Here is a 13,926-nt window from a genome sequence, read left to right as displayed (position 1 = left end):
GTGTACATCCGACTGATAAAACTTTTTGTAAATTACAGAATGACCAAATGGTCACACAAAACGAGACAATTCCAGATCCACCATTAATTAGCACAGAGAAAATAAATGCTAATTTTGTGTCGGATCCAATTCTGTTGTGTAATGAGTAATGAAGTGATTTTTTTTTTTTTTTTTTTGCAGATGATACTGAATGCTGATGAATAATGATGAAGGACATGCTGTTATGAATAATGAAGTTTTTCTTTATAGTTGATGATAATAATGAAGTTATGATAATATGGATAATGAAGTGATTGATAATGAAGTTTTTTCTTTACAGATGAGGATAATGTTGAAGTTATGTATTTATGCTATGTAGTTATTTGAGTATTTGTTGCAGTTTGCTTTGACAGCAGGTGTTATATTGCATAGTAGGATGACGGAAAGTTTTGGAAAGGACAGCTATGGAACACATTTTTATACACATTTCACTACCTGTTAATTCGAAGTTCACTACTTTTCAGCATAGTATGTGTTTCTTCTTTCAGGTCAATAATCCATTTTGTATTTTTTCCAGGAGAAGCTTTTCATGATACTTACTAAACCTGTTACTTATTATACCTGTTCTAGTACTTGCATTTTTATTTTTACCCATTTGTGTCTATCATTTATAAATGTGATCACATATACTGCCTTGTTACATAATCTTGCTACAGCTGACTCATGACGAATGACGTTACCTATCCTCATTTGCAGCAATAGGTCAAAAGCAAATAGTGTTATGCATCAGCAATTACTTATCGATCCCAACACAATGCATTGCTACCACATAAATATATATATATATATATATATATATATATATATATATATATATATATATATATATATAAAATAATGCTTTGTAACTGGCTAATAACTGCCACTGTTTATTGTAATGAGACTACTTATAATGCCCATGATTATTAATGCTATGACTGTAATTAACTGATTTTTAATAATGACTTCTTAATGATCTGAATAATACTGAATGATGAACAATGTTTTATTCTATTCAATACTTGCTGGCCACTGAGTGCCAATAATTAAAGCCACTAAATGAATTGTGTTATTAATTATGCCATTAATTAGCTCTTGTTTTCAATGTTGACTTTTCATGTTTTGGTAAATGGCCAATGAGTGCCAATAATTTGTATCACTGAATGTATTATGTTAATGCTAGGCCAATAATTGACTCTCCTTTTCAATTAAGACGTCTGATGAACATTATTCTGTCATATTAAATATGCTTTGTAACTGGCCAAGGACTGCCACTGTTTATTGTAATACGATTACCCATGATGCCAATAATTTAATTTTATGAACATTATTCTGTAATACTAAATACATTGTACAGAAATGTTCAATAACTAGGCTATAAATGCCGCAAACTACTACTGTAATTCTCAATATTATGTGGCTTAATGTCCTTCACCTTATGAGCTAACTACCCTGAATTACTGCAATGTCGATTTGTCCTGTCCATCCTCATGATCATGGAGCACTATATTTGGTTTTTGCACTAATTCTACGTTGGTGTGCCTTGTAAGAGCGTGGTGTTGACACGACATGCTGTCCACCACCGTGAGCGATGAAGACGTTATTATGGTCGCACTGTTTGGTGTACCTAGTGTACTGCCAAAATGAAAACATGGAACATTACTACGACAGTTCAGTGTCTTGGCTACGCTGATAAATTCTGATGGGAAAAGAACTTCAAATTGTGTCACTTGGTGTTGTACTTCTGTGGAAAGATATGGACTTTCAGAACAGCTGTGTGCAATCTAAAATGCTACAACCATGATGCAATCCTTCCCTTTCCTATCCTAATAGTGAAAATCATTTTTTGCTAACATCATTTATGTTCATGGGTTATACATTTTTTTTTCGATTCGCTGAACTCCAGTGCGAGTACACTTATGGCACTTGTCAACATGATTTTCTGCCATTCTGTTTATTTGTTCTGAAAATGCTACAGAATTTTTTCATTGCGTATGCACTCTGTTATCTGTCAAATAGTTTGTATATACATTTTTCTGATTTGCTACCATGTTTTGTACTCACATTTTGTCTTTGTCTGATATATTTTGTACTTGGTGCGTGTGCACCACATTTAATTTATGTACTACACTTGAATATTCTGTAAATTGTAAAAATTTCTTGCGATGGCAAGTCCAAATGAATCACCATCGCTGCCAAATTTTTGCCCCCCCCCCCCCAGTGGAGGGTTATGAAACACGTATGTAACGTAGCAGCGATGGTGAGGCATGATAAAGTCTTTGACCAGAGAGCCTTTTATCGTGGTTAGTCTGAGCTTGACCGCGCGAGTGTTGCGAGTAGTAGTCAGTCAGTAGTCGTCGTGTAATATACTCTGTCGGTAGTAGTCGTGCAGTACAGTTGCGAGCAGTCTGTCAGTGGGCAGTCTGTGAGCAGTGCAGTATGTCGGTAGTAGCAGTCGAGTGCAGTTGTGTGTGAGGAGTCGGCGGGCATCGACATGGCATTCTGGTCAAGATTCAGGACGAGGTATATTATTTTTTAAACAAGGTAATGAATCAGCAATGCTCAGCTAATAATGTAAATCAACTGTAACTAATTTGTGCAATAATCGCCCCAATAATAATTTTGATTTCAAAGCAATTTTTACAAAAGAACCTTTTAATTGAACCAACGATCTCCTTCCATTTCCTTTAAAGAAAAGTTTCAGTTAAATTTCAAAAAAAAAAATATTATTTGCAATGCATTTCATCCAAGCCGTGGCCAACAATAAGAGCAGAAACTTGACATGCAGTTATACTGAGGTAAGAAATTAATTCTGATTTTTGCAAAGGGCCAAAGACCGATATTTCGGTTGCATTGAATTTTCATTGTCACTGAAGTTTCATTAGCACTGAATTATCTTTTATTATATTTTTTGTGGGAGCTTAGACCAGAGTCAGATTGCGAATTTCACATTTTATTGCCTTTGTCAGTACATTTCATTGCAGGGAGGTTACGTTTGGCTCCATTTCTATTAAATATTGTCCTTTTTAAAATATCTGTGGGGAGGTTACACTTAGCTCAATGACCATTAGCATTCATAAATAATATTGTCTTAAAAAATTCTCCGGAAAGGTTACAACCTATGGACATCACACATATCCATGCCCGAGGCAGGATTCGAACCTGCGACCGTAGCGGTCGCTCGGTTCCAGACTGTAGCGCCTAGAACTGCACGGCCACTCCGGCCGGCAAACGCCAGTTACTCACGGAACAGATAACATTACATGTTTTATACACTCACCGTAACTGTAATTACGAATTATACAGGATGAGTCACGAGGTTTTCCCTCGGTTTCTGGAGGGTACTCTTTAGGTTATTTGGAACAAAAATGTAAGTAAAGTAATGGGATCAGATCCATAATTAAGGAGCTACAGTAATTGCAAAATTCAGGAAAATGGGAGAAAAACTTTTATTGTAGGATTACATTATCAAAAATGCACATAATAATCAAATTAAACAATTTTGTAGCAGTCCCTTGCATTCGGAGTGGATTTAATGCAAGTGTTCAAAATTTACTCCTTGCGGAAGGCAAAGATTCGCACGGGAATGAACCGCGCGAGTAGCATTTCGTAATTTCACATGATCGTACCTTATTGATTTTGCGGCATCAAAAATGCTTTGTATCAATTCTTCTCATGTTTCCACCTTAACTCCGTACACGATGTCTTTCATCCACCTCCAGATGCAGTAATCTAGTGGTGTTAAATCTGGGGATCTGGCACGCCAGTTGACAGGGCCCCGCGATCTGTCCATCGATATGGGAATTACTGATTAAGATAAGCTGTTACCATAGGTGCTCCGTCATGTCGGACTTAAATGTGGCGTCTTTTTTCGAGAAGAACATCTTCAACAAGCTGCAGTAAGTCCTCTAGTAAAAAGTTACCGTACATCTGACTATATAAATTTCCCGGGAAATAAACGGCCTCAGTAACTGATCACACACAACACCACACGAGATACTGACGCTGAATCTGCGTTGAAATTGAGATACTACCGTGGCATGGGGATTTTCGTCTGCCCAGACATGCATGTTATGCATGTTATTGATGCCATCTCTTGTAAAGTTTGCATCACTAAACGTTTTGAAGCGATAGAGCTGCCGATTTCCATTTAACCAGTTACAAATGTGCGAACGGTTGACACAATCTTGTAGCTCTAAATTATAAACTTTCCGCACATGAAAAGAATACAGTCTATTCTCATGAAGAATTCTACATACTTTAGATTGTGAAACGTTCAATCGGGTGCCTAGGCGTCTTGTACTCGAACGAGAGGTCAGCGCTTTACTGAATTAAGAATGTTTTCCTCTTTTTGAACATCACGATGTCTTTCGGAGTGAATACGAATACTGGGAAGAATATCAATGTCTAGCAATGTTCGATGTGCTCAAAAAGTGGTTCAAATGGCTCTGAGCACTGTGGGACTTAACATCTGAGGTCATCAGTCCCCTAGAACTTAGAACTACTAAAAACTAACTATCCTAAGGACATCACACACATCCACGCTCGATGCATGATTCGAACCTGCGATCGTAGCGGTCACGCGCTTCCAGACTGTAGCGCCTAGAACTGCTCGGCCACACCCGCCGTCTCGATATGCTCCACTAAATGTTTTGGCACTCGGAATCCTACGATTATGACACCGACGGTGATATTCGGCAACAACAGCTTTCGCGTTACCATCACAGAAGCCCAAAATGCACACCATTTCTCCATACTCCTGCGATGAAAACTTGTACATCCGCAAAGTGTTCTGTACACAGGAGACAATAACAGTAAACAGTGACTGCAGTATCAACAATGTGGTTATGCAAACGTACCACTCGCCGCACTTGTCTACCTAATACTGATCGTGTGTCCTGTAAATACAAGTATAGCGCTCCATACACCTTGCATGTTCGAGAACTCTGTTGTAACTCCTTAATCATGAATCTGATCATATTACTGTATTTACATATTTGGTTAAAACTAACCTAAGGAATAACCTCCAGCAACCGGGTGAAAACCTCGTGACTCACCCTGTATATGTGAACCACCATCGTGAATCAGTCTATTTGTTAGTGAAAACTGTATCAAACCCCTTCAGTAGTTCCTGAGATTAGCTTTCGCATATACAGTTTATGTGTATATATATGTAGATGTGGAAGTCGCGAGACTTGAACTTAGAGTGAGGTCACGCGTTGTGTGCTTCCATTGTTTGGCCTTGAGTTTATTTACGCTATCTGTAGTGGGAATTTCCGTTGATTTTTATAATTTGACTTAAAATGTAGTGATTTACAGAAAATCGCTTAGCGGTAGTTTTAAACCAATTGAACAATTTTCTGTGTTGTTTCTCCCATGGCTCTCCAAACTTGTAACTACATACATTTGCAGCATCTAACGCTACTCACACTGCGATCAGATATCTGAATGTGTTCCTTTTTACGTACCAGCTAAAATCGTCGGCGTACGTATATACGACGTGCAGGACAAACAAAGAACATGCAACACTCATCGAGAATAATCATCGGTGCAACAAAAGAGGCTTTCAGCTTCTGGGCAAAATTCTGCCAGTAAAATCATGCTGAAGTTAAATGTTTTCACGGTACAAGTTCAGTGAATCAGATAATGCCGAGTTCAGGACAGAATAGGCCCTAAATTGCATGCGTTAAATGAGTCAGACTAACTTTAGAAAATTAAGGGCAGTGTAGTAACTTACAAGCCTTATCTTAGATACGAGATTAAACAAGTCACTGTCATTGAGCAGAATGTGTCAAGCATTCTCATAAGGAAAGATATCAGCAAGCCCGCGACATTTTCACGCTATCTGTTTTTGCTGCCATACCTGATTTTATAGACTCCTTCTTCTTGATTACGAGAATTTACTTTTGCTTCTGCGTCTTCCAGAATTTTGGTGCTGAGGAAATCACTGCTCACCTTTCTGTTATCATTCATCATCTTTATTCTTTGTTTGTTTATTTCTATAATACGTTCGCTCTGCAGGCCTCTAACACTTCTGCTAAGGCATCAACATACTCCTAGAGGAAGACAACATTTCCAGATCGTGTTTTTAACACTGAAATACTTAACATTCGCATAAAACAAGCGCGATTGTTGATACAACCGGTTGTCGTCACGACAGAACGAATAGTGCTGTAAAACCCTTCAGGCCAGTTAATTTACTCTCGAGATGCTAGGCGTTTACAACATGGTTCAGTATAGAATGTTTACGACACAACAGAAACGAGCCAACTTTCCACGTATAAATGAGAACCGTCATATATGCGGTATACGCAACACAATATAGCAGACGAGTGACAACCTTCTCTGACGGATCACATAGACCCAGTTCCCTTTCACCGCCCGAGGAGAAATAATCAAGAGTCGTGTTCAAATTACGGTGCTCAAGACGTCATGATGTACTTCACCTCCGATAATATGAACTACATACCATATGGTTGACAAAGAAGTGACGCTGTAATTTGAGACCCAAAATGGGTGGAAATTTCGATATACAGTGCTTTATTTTATTCATTATAATCGATGTTTTTAGAAATCCTAAAAACAGTGTCATTCATAATTTAAATGAGAAAACACCGCACCAGTTGTCAGTAACTAATGGTCTGGTGGATAGGTTCGCTGCCTCTAGATCGCAGGGTTCCACGTTCGCTCTTAGTCGTAGATATTCTTCGCTCGGGGAATGCGATTCTGTATTGTTCTGATCATTTTACCTCATCTTCACCGATTATCAGATCGCGGAAGTGGCTTCAAATATGACTCGCACCAGACAGTCTACCAGCCCTAGATGATATTACCCCTGTTTAAGAAAAGTGATGAGAGAGATGTCAATAACTACCGACCTAAATCACTGCTGGCTTCATTTTCCAAAATGTTTGAGGAGGTTATGTATTCTTGAATAGCATCTCATCCCAGCAACAATAATATCCTTGGCACATCACAATTTGGGTTTCAAATGGTCCAAATGGCTCTAAGCACTATGGGACTTAACAACTGAGGTCATCAGTCCCCTAGAATTAGAATTACTTAAGCCTAACTAACCTAAGGATATCACACATATCCATGCCCGAGGCAGGATTCGAACCTGCTACCGTAGCAGCCTTGTGGTTCCGGGCTGAAGGACCTAGAACCGCTCGGCCACAGCAGCCAGCATTTGGGTTTCAGAAGGGTTGCTTAACTGAGACCGTCATTTACACTGATCACCCGGAACATCATGATACCCGTCCAGGTGGTAGCAGCATCAACTGTGCAGAAATGTCTGCTAGTCAGACACACCACGGTGCATGTAGTATCAGTGAGTGTGTTGTCAATGTGTAGGATGTGGAAGGCGCGTGATCTATCTGCGTTTGATCGAGGGCAGATTGTGATGGCACCTAGGCTCGGCACATGCATTTCCAGAAACCAGTCGACATGTCTGCTGTTCGAGGAGTGCTGTGGTGAGTGTCTTCAACAAGTGGCGAAACCAACTTGAAACCACGCTGAGACGTCGTGGGGTTGGGCGGCCACCCCGCATTACAGATGTCGAACATCGTAGGCTGGGCAGACTGGTAAAACAGGACAGGCGGCGAACTGTGGCGGAACTAACATCAGACTTAAATGCTGGGCGGAGTATAAGTGTGTCTGAACACACAGTGCACCGATCACTTCTGGAGATGGGCCTTCATGGCTGACGACCCACGCAAGTGCCAATGTTAACACCACGACATCGGCAACTACGACTGAAATGGGCACGTGACCATCAGCACTGGACGTTGACGCAGCGGCAGAGTGTTGAATGGCCTGATGAATCCCGATACTTTCTTCATCGTGCCGATGGGAGGGCGCAAATCCGTCGTCTTCCAGGGGAACAGCTCCTTGACACCTCTACTGCGGAATGGAGACAAGCTAGCGGCGACTCGATTCTGCACTGGGAAACATTCACGTGGGAATCCAAGGTGCCAGTGGAGCTCGTGCAAGGCATCATGACGGCAAAGGAGTATCGTACACTGGTTCCAGACCACGTACTCCCCTTCATGATGATTATGTTCCCCGACGGCAGTGACATTTTTCAGCAAGATAATGCACCATGTCGCTAGGCCAGGAGTGTGATGGAGTGGTCCGAGAAACACAGTGGCGACCCTGAGATATAACTGAACGTGGGTCAGAGCGCAACGCCTCCCTTCCGGGAATTTACGGGAGTTAGGTCTCTTGTGTGAGCAGAAGTTGTGCCTGCTGCCTCCAGCGACCTACCAAGGCCTCATTGCTTCCATTCCACGACGCGTCGCCGCTGTTATCCGTGCCAAGGGTGGACATACTAGCTGTTAGGTACGTGGTCGTAATGTTCTGGCTGAGTATTGTACATGTTCACTCAGCAGATTTTACAAGCATTAAATAGTAAAATAGCGTCAGTTGGTATTTTCTGGGACCTGTCTAATTTGACTGTGTGACTCACTGTATTCTCCTAGATAGACTCAAGTATTATGTGACTGATAGCATAGCCAAGCAACGGATAATGTTACATCTAGCCAAAAGAATGCAGAAAGTTATACTTAGTAATTGAGTCAATATAGTCGGGGAACATAATTCTGACTGGGGAGATATCATGGACGGAGGTCCTCAAGTCTCAGTCTTAGGTCCACTGTTGTTCCTCACATATATAAACGATCTTCCGTCTTATATGCAACAGGCGGAATTAGTTCTTTCTGCAGATGACACTACTATTTTAATCAACCCAAGCATTCATACAGAAACAGAAGAAATGGTGAACAGAGTTCTTAAAAGTATTATTGGCTGGTATATTGCGAATGGCTTCATCCTCAATTTTAAAAAGACACAACATATTCAGTTCTGCACTTCTAGGGGTGCTACACCGATGATAAGCGTAACACATGGAAAGGAAATAACTAGACTGGAAACTTCAAAATTCTTAGGTATTCACGTTGGTGAGAGTTTAAATTGGAACAACTGCATTTTAGAACTCCTAAAACAAGTAAGTTCAGCCATATTTGCACTTATTGCAAATCAGTAAGTTGATGTACTTTACACATTTTCTATCAATAATCTCATACGGAATAATATTCTGGGATAACTCATCTTTAAGAAAGAAAGTATTCATTGCGCAAAAACATGATGTAAGTATAAGATGGGGTGTTCACCCACGATCATCTTGTAGACATCAGTCTAAGGAACTGACTGCTGTTTCACAGTATACTTATTCCGCCATGAAGTTTTTTTTTGTAAATAATCAACTACAGTTCAAAAGGAACAGCGATGCTCATAATTACAATACTAAAAAGAAAAATGACGTTCATTACTCCACATTAAGGTTATCTTTAGCGCAAATAATGGTGCACAATGCTCTACCAAGTATTTTTGATCACTTATCCAATGTCTGACAGACTGCAAAGTAAAATTTGAAAACTAACTAACTAACCGTATGACTAATATCATACGGTCATTTCAATCCGCCAGTTCTTTTCACATGTATAACACGACGTGTTTAAGGAATTTCTTCCTTTTTCAAGCGCAACAACTGATGGAGGTATTTTATGTGATGTCTGCATGTATGTGTTCTGTTTTTTTTCTGCACTGTATTTGTCTTCTTATAATTTTACTGCAACCAGAAAATCGGAAAAACGTGTGATTTTTTACATGCTAATATTAGAAAATATTAACTTCTCTGTATTTAGTTACAGGTATTGTTCCTCCTCCATTGTGTAGGAACTCACACACATGCAAACCACTACTCACATTGTTTGTTTACGTGAACTCAAAATGTAGTACAAATATAGGGCGATGGTGTGGTTTCCCAAAGAGTTTCGATACAGTGAGAGGTGTTCCATTTTTCGTGGATTACATTATTTACATCAAGCTATTACTTACAGCCGGCCGAAGTGGCCGTGCGGTTCAAGGCGCTGCATTCTGGAACCGCAAGACCGCTACGGTCGCAGGTTCGCATCCTGCCTCGGGCATGGATGTTTGTGATGTCCTTAGGTTAGTTAGGTTTAACTAGTTTTAAGTTCTAGGGGACTAATGACCTCAGCAGTTGAGTCCCATAGTGCTCAGAGCCATTTGAACCATTTATTACTTATAACTTCTATCACTAAGACCATTGGCAACTTAAACTATCAACTGCAATTTATATTCTATTTTAGATACCGCCTACAGGAAAATTAAAGAGACCTTTGGAGATAAGAGAATGACTTGTATGAATATCAAGAGCTCAGATGGAAACCCATTTCTAAGCAAAGAAGGGAAAGCAGAAAGGTGGAAGGAGTATATAGAGGGTCTATACAAGGGCAATGTACTTGAGGACAATATTATGGAAATGGAAGAGGATGTAGATGAAGATGAAATGGGAGATATGATACTGCATGAAGAGTTTGACAGAGCACTGAAAGACCTGAGTCGAAACAAAGCCCCCGGAGTAGACAATATTCCATTGGAACTACTGATGGCCGTGGGAGAGCCAGTCCTGACAAAACTCTACCATCTGGTGAGCAAGATGTATGAAACAGGCGAAATACCCTCAGACCTCAAGAAAAATATAATAATTCCAATCCCAAAGAAAGCAGGTGTTGACAGATGTGAAAATTACCGAACTATCAGCTTAATAAGTCACAGCTGCAAAATACTAACACGAATTCTTTACAGACGAATGGAAAAACTAGTAGAAGCCAACCTCGGGGAAGATCAGTTTGGATTCCGTAGAAACACTGGAACACGTGAGGCAATACTGACCTTACGACTTATCTTAGAAGAAAGAATAAGGAAAGGCAAACCTACGTTTCTAGCATTTGTAGACTTAGAGAAAGCTTTTGACAATGTTGACTGGAATACTTTCTTTCAAATTCTAAAGGTGGCAGGGGTAAAATACAGGGAGCGAAAGGCTATTTACAATTTGTACAGAAACCAGATGGCAGTTATAAGAGTCGAGGGACATGAAAGGGAAGCAGTGGTTGGGAAGGGAGTAAGACAGGGTTGTAGCCTCTCCCCGATGTTGTTCAATCTGTATATTGAGCAAGCAGTAAAGGAAACAAGAGAAAAATTCGGAGTAGGTATTAAAATTCATGGAGAAGAAGTAAAAACTTTGAGGTTCGCCGATGACATTGTAATTCTGTCAGAGACAGCAAAGGACTTGGAAGAGCAGTTGAATGGAATGGACAGTGTCTTGAAAGGAGGATATAAGATGAACATCAACAAAAGCAAAACAAGGATAATGGAATGTAGTCTAATTAAGTCGGGTGATGCTGAGGGAATTAGATTAGGAAATGAGGCATTTAAAGTAGTAAAGGAGTTTTGCTATTTGGGGAGCAAAATAACTGATGACCAGAAGAAGGGATCGGTTGGTAGGACATGTTCTGAGGCATCAAGGGATCACCAATTTAGTATTGGAGGGCAGCGTGGAGGGTAAAAATCGTAGAGGGAGACCAAGAGATGAATACGCTAAGCAGATTCAGAAGGATGTAGGTTGCAGTAGGTACTGGGAGATGAAAAAGCTTGCACAGGATAGAGTAGCATGGAGAGCTGCATCAAACCAGTCTCAGGACTGAAGACCACAACAACAACAACCTCTGAGTTGCAAATATTGAGTGAAATGTCTGAAAGATACTTATAAATTTTCTATATAGCTATCATACTGATGATAAACTTTTAAAGGAAGTAATCGATTCACCGCCTAAGTAGACAATGATGAATTTTTCGCTTAGTTTTTTATGGTCTACATATATTTCCAGCTCCTGTATTAAATCCATTTTGTGTGATTTATGGACCTGACAGAATAGTGTAAGATTTGTGTTTGTGAATGGGTGTGAAATGTTTTTTATTTTTGTTTCAAAAGCTGATTTTGACCACTTGCTTTGTGCGCAGAAGTACTGTATGTGACTTTTAAAAATGGTTCAAATGTCTCTAAGCACTATGGGACTAAACATCTGGGGTCATCAGTCCCCTAGACATAGAACTATTTAAACCTAACCAACCTAAGGACATCACACACATCCATGCCCGAAGCAGGATTCGAACCTGTGACCACAGCATCAGCGCGGTTCTGGACTGAAACGTCTGGAACCGCTCTGCCAGAGAGGCCGGAGTGACTTGTAACCAACAACTTTTAACCATCACTTAAACATGATACAACACATAGATTGCCCAAACGTGCAGAGGTTAGCATGAGCTTAAAAAAATCTGTTAAACAAATGAAACTTTAAGACAAGCCAGCAAATACGCCAATTGAAACTGACGGCTCAAATCTAAAATTTTAAGTAACTGTGTTCTCAAATTACGAATAGCCACAGTTGTGAATTACCTAAGCCAGAAAATGATTTAAATTAATAACAGACAAATAACGCTGCACCTGGTTTGGCACTGCTACTTTACGATTTAAAAAGGAAACACACATCTTTTTTTTTGAAAACCAGTAAGGATGCACAAGGAGCACAACAACATGCCATAATATTGCACAGAAGCACGTTTATAACAGCTCATTACAGTTATACCGCAACACTGACGACGTTAAGGGAGAGCATCACTTTCAACCACTTATCTCACGGCGTAGGCAAAAATCATTATTTTACATGTGAACTGATCGATGCTCATCGTTTCCGAAAAGCATCGCCGTAGCCTCCACAGGTAGATTCCATGAGTCAGTTATCCTTCCACGATGAGTGCACGGCAACCGTAAAAACAAGAGTTAGCAGACGGCTCCATTTATCCAAACCGAATCCACCAATCTTTTACTTTGGAGTGTGAAAGCCGCCGCATATCACGAATATACCGACCGCACTCATCTAAACTTCAGTCTGGCAATGGACACACAGCACACCATGCCCCGGTACAGGTCGCACACCACAACGGGCCTGGTACTTCGCCAACTCAAAACGAAAGCATTCAAGACTGGCTAACACGTCAGACAAGGCACGAGGCAGAGCGCGCCGATAAACTGTAACCGAGCCGAATCACTTACCAGCTTTTCCTATCGATGGCGCGATTCTCCCTCCTCCTAAAGTGCAGTGATACCACGCACCCGAGAGTTGCAAAGACCGGCTCGTGAACTACCTAAAAGTTTATAAATGTATGTGATACACATTGTACTGTGAGAAAACAAAAGTATTCCGAGATATAAATTAAAAAACAAAAAAAGTGAAATTGTTTCACCTATGTAACGAAAAATGACGCGCTGATGCATTTACATTTCATTGAATATCGTGGAAACTTGCACTGAGAAATCTGTTAAGAAAACTATAATTTTGGTAACATCTGAGATATTATTCTATTGTGTCACGTAGAGGGCAAATTATTTACTAGAGGCTTAGTGCGCTGCAGCGAACGAGTATCTGCTTCTATATTGCGACCAGGGTTTTGTTCCTACGGCCCACATTCATCTGTATAAAGTGATTGTAAATTTTCCTGAGATTATAGGGAAAAATGTATGGGACTCGTATTTATATATGCCTTTATTATTATGTGAACTGATAACACAAATATGCGTGTGGCGTTCGCTGTGTTATTCAGTGGTTTGGTATTTAACTAATTTGTAAATGAAAATGATAATATTATTTTATTACATTGAGTAATTACTAAATAATTTTTCTCCCGGCTAAAGATTTGGTCAAGTTGCTAAAGAACTCCCAAGTTAACGTCGTATTAAAGTGTTGTCCGTAAGTTGTGTAAGTGTCACTAAATCACAGTTCATACAACAGATTCTATACAACTATGGATTATGATGGAAACCTTCAGCAAAATGATTATTAAAACCACTGAATATCAGCCGCGCACAGCACTGACGTATATTACTTGAAACAATATTCTTCGCAACTCGTGCGTAATTAATTTCGGCTCAATACATCAGCTAGAAAAGTTTGTTATAACGCTCCTGCTATGAGCACTGTTTTTAAA

This window comes from Schistocerca serialis, chromosome 1, assembly GCF_023864345.2.
Source record: "Schistocerca serialis cubense isolate TAMUIC-IGC-003099 chromosome 1, iqSchSeri2.2, whole genome shotgun sequence".
NCBI lineage: Eukaryota > Metazoa > Arthropoda > Insecta > Orthoptera > Acrididae > Schistocerca > Schistocerca serialis.
This window is presented reverse-complemented; position numbering follows the sequence as displayed.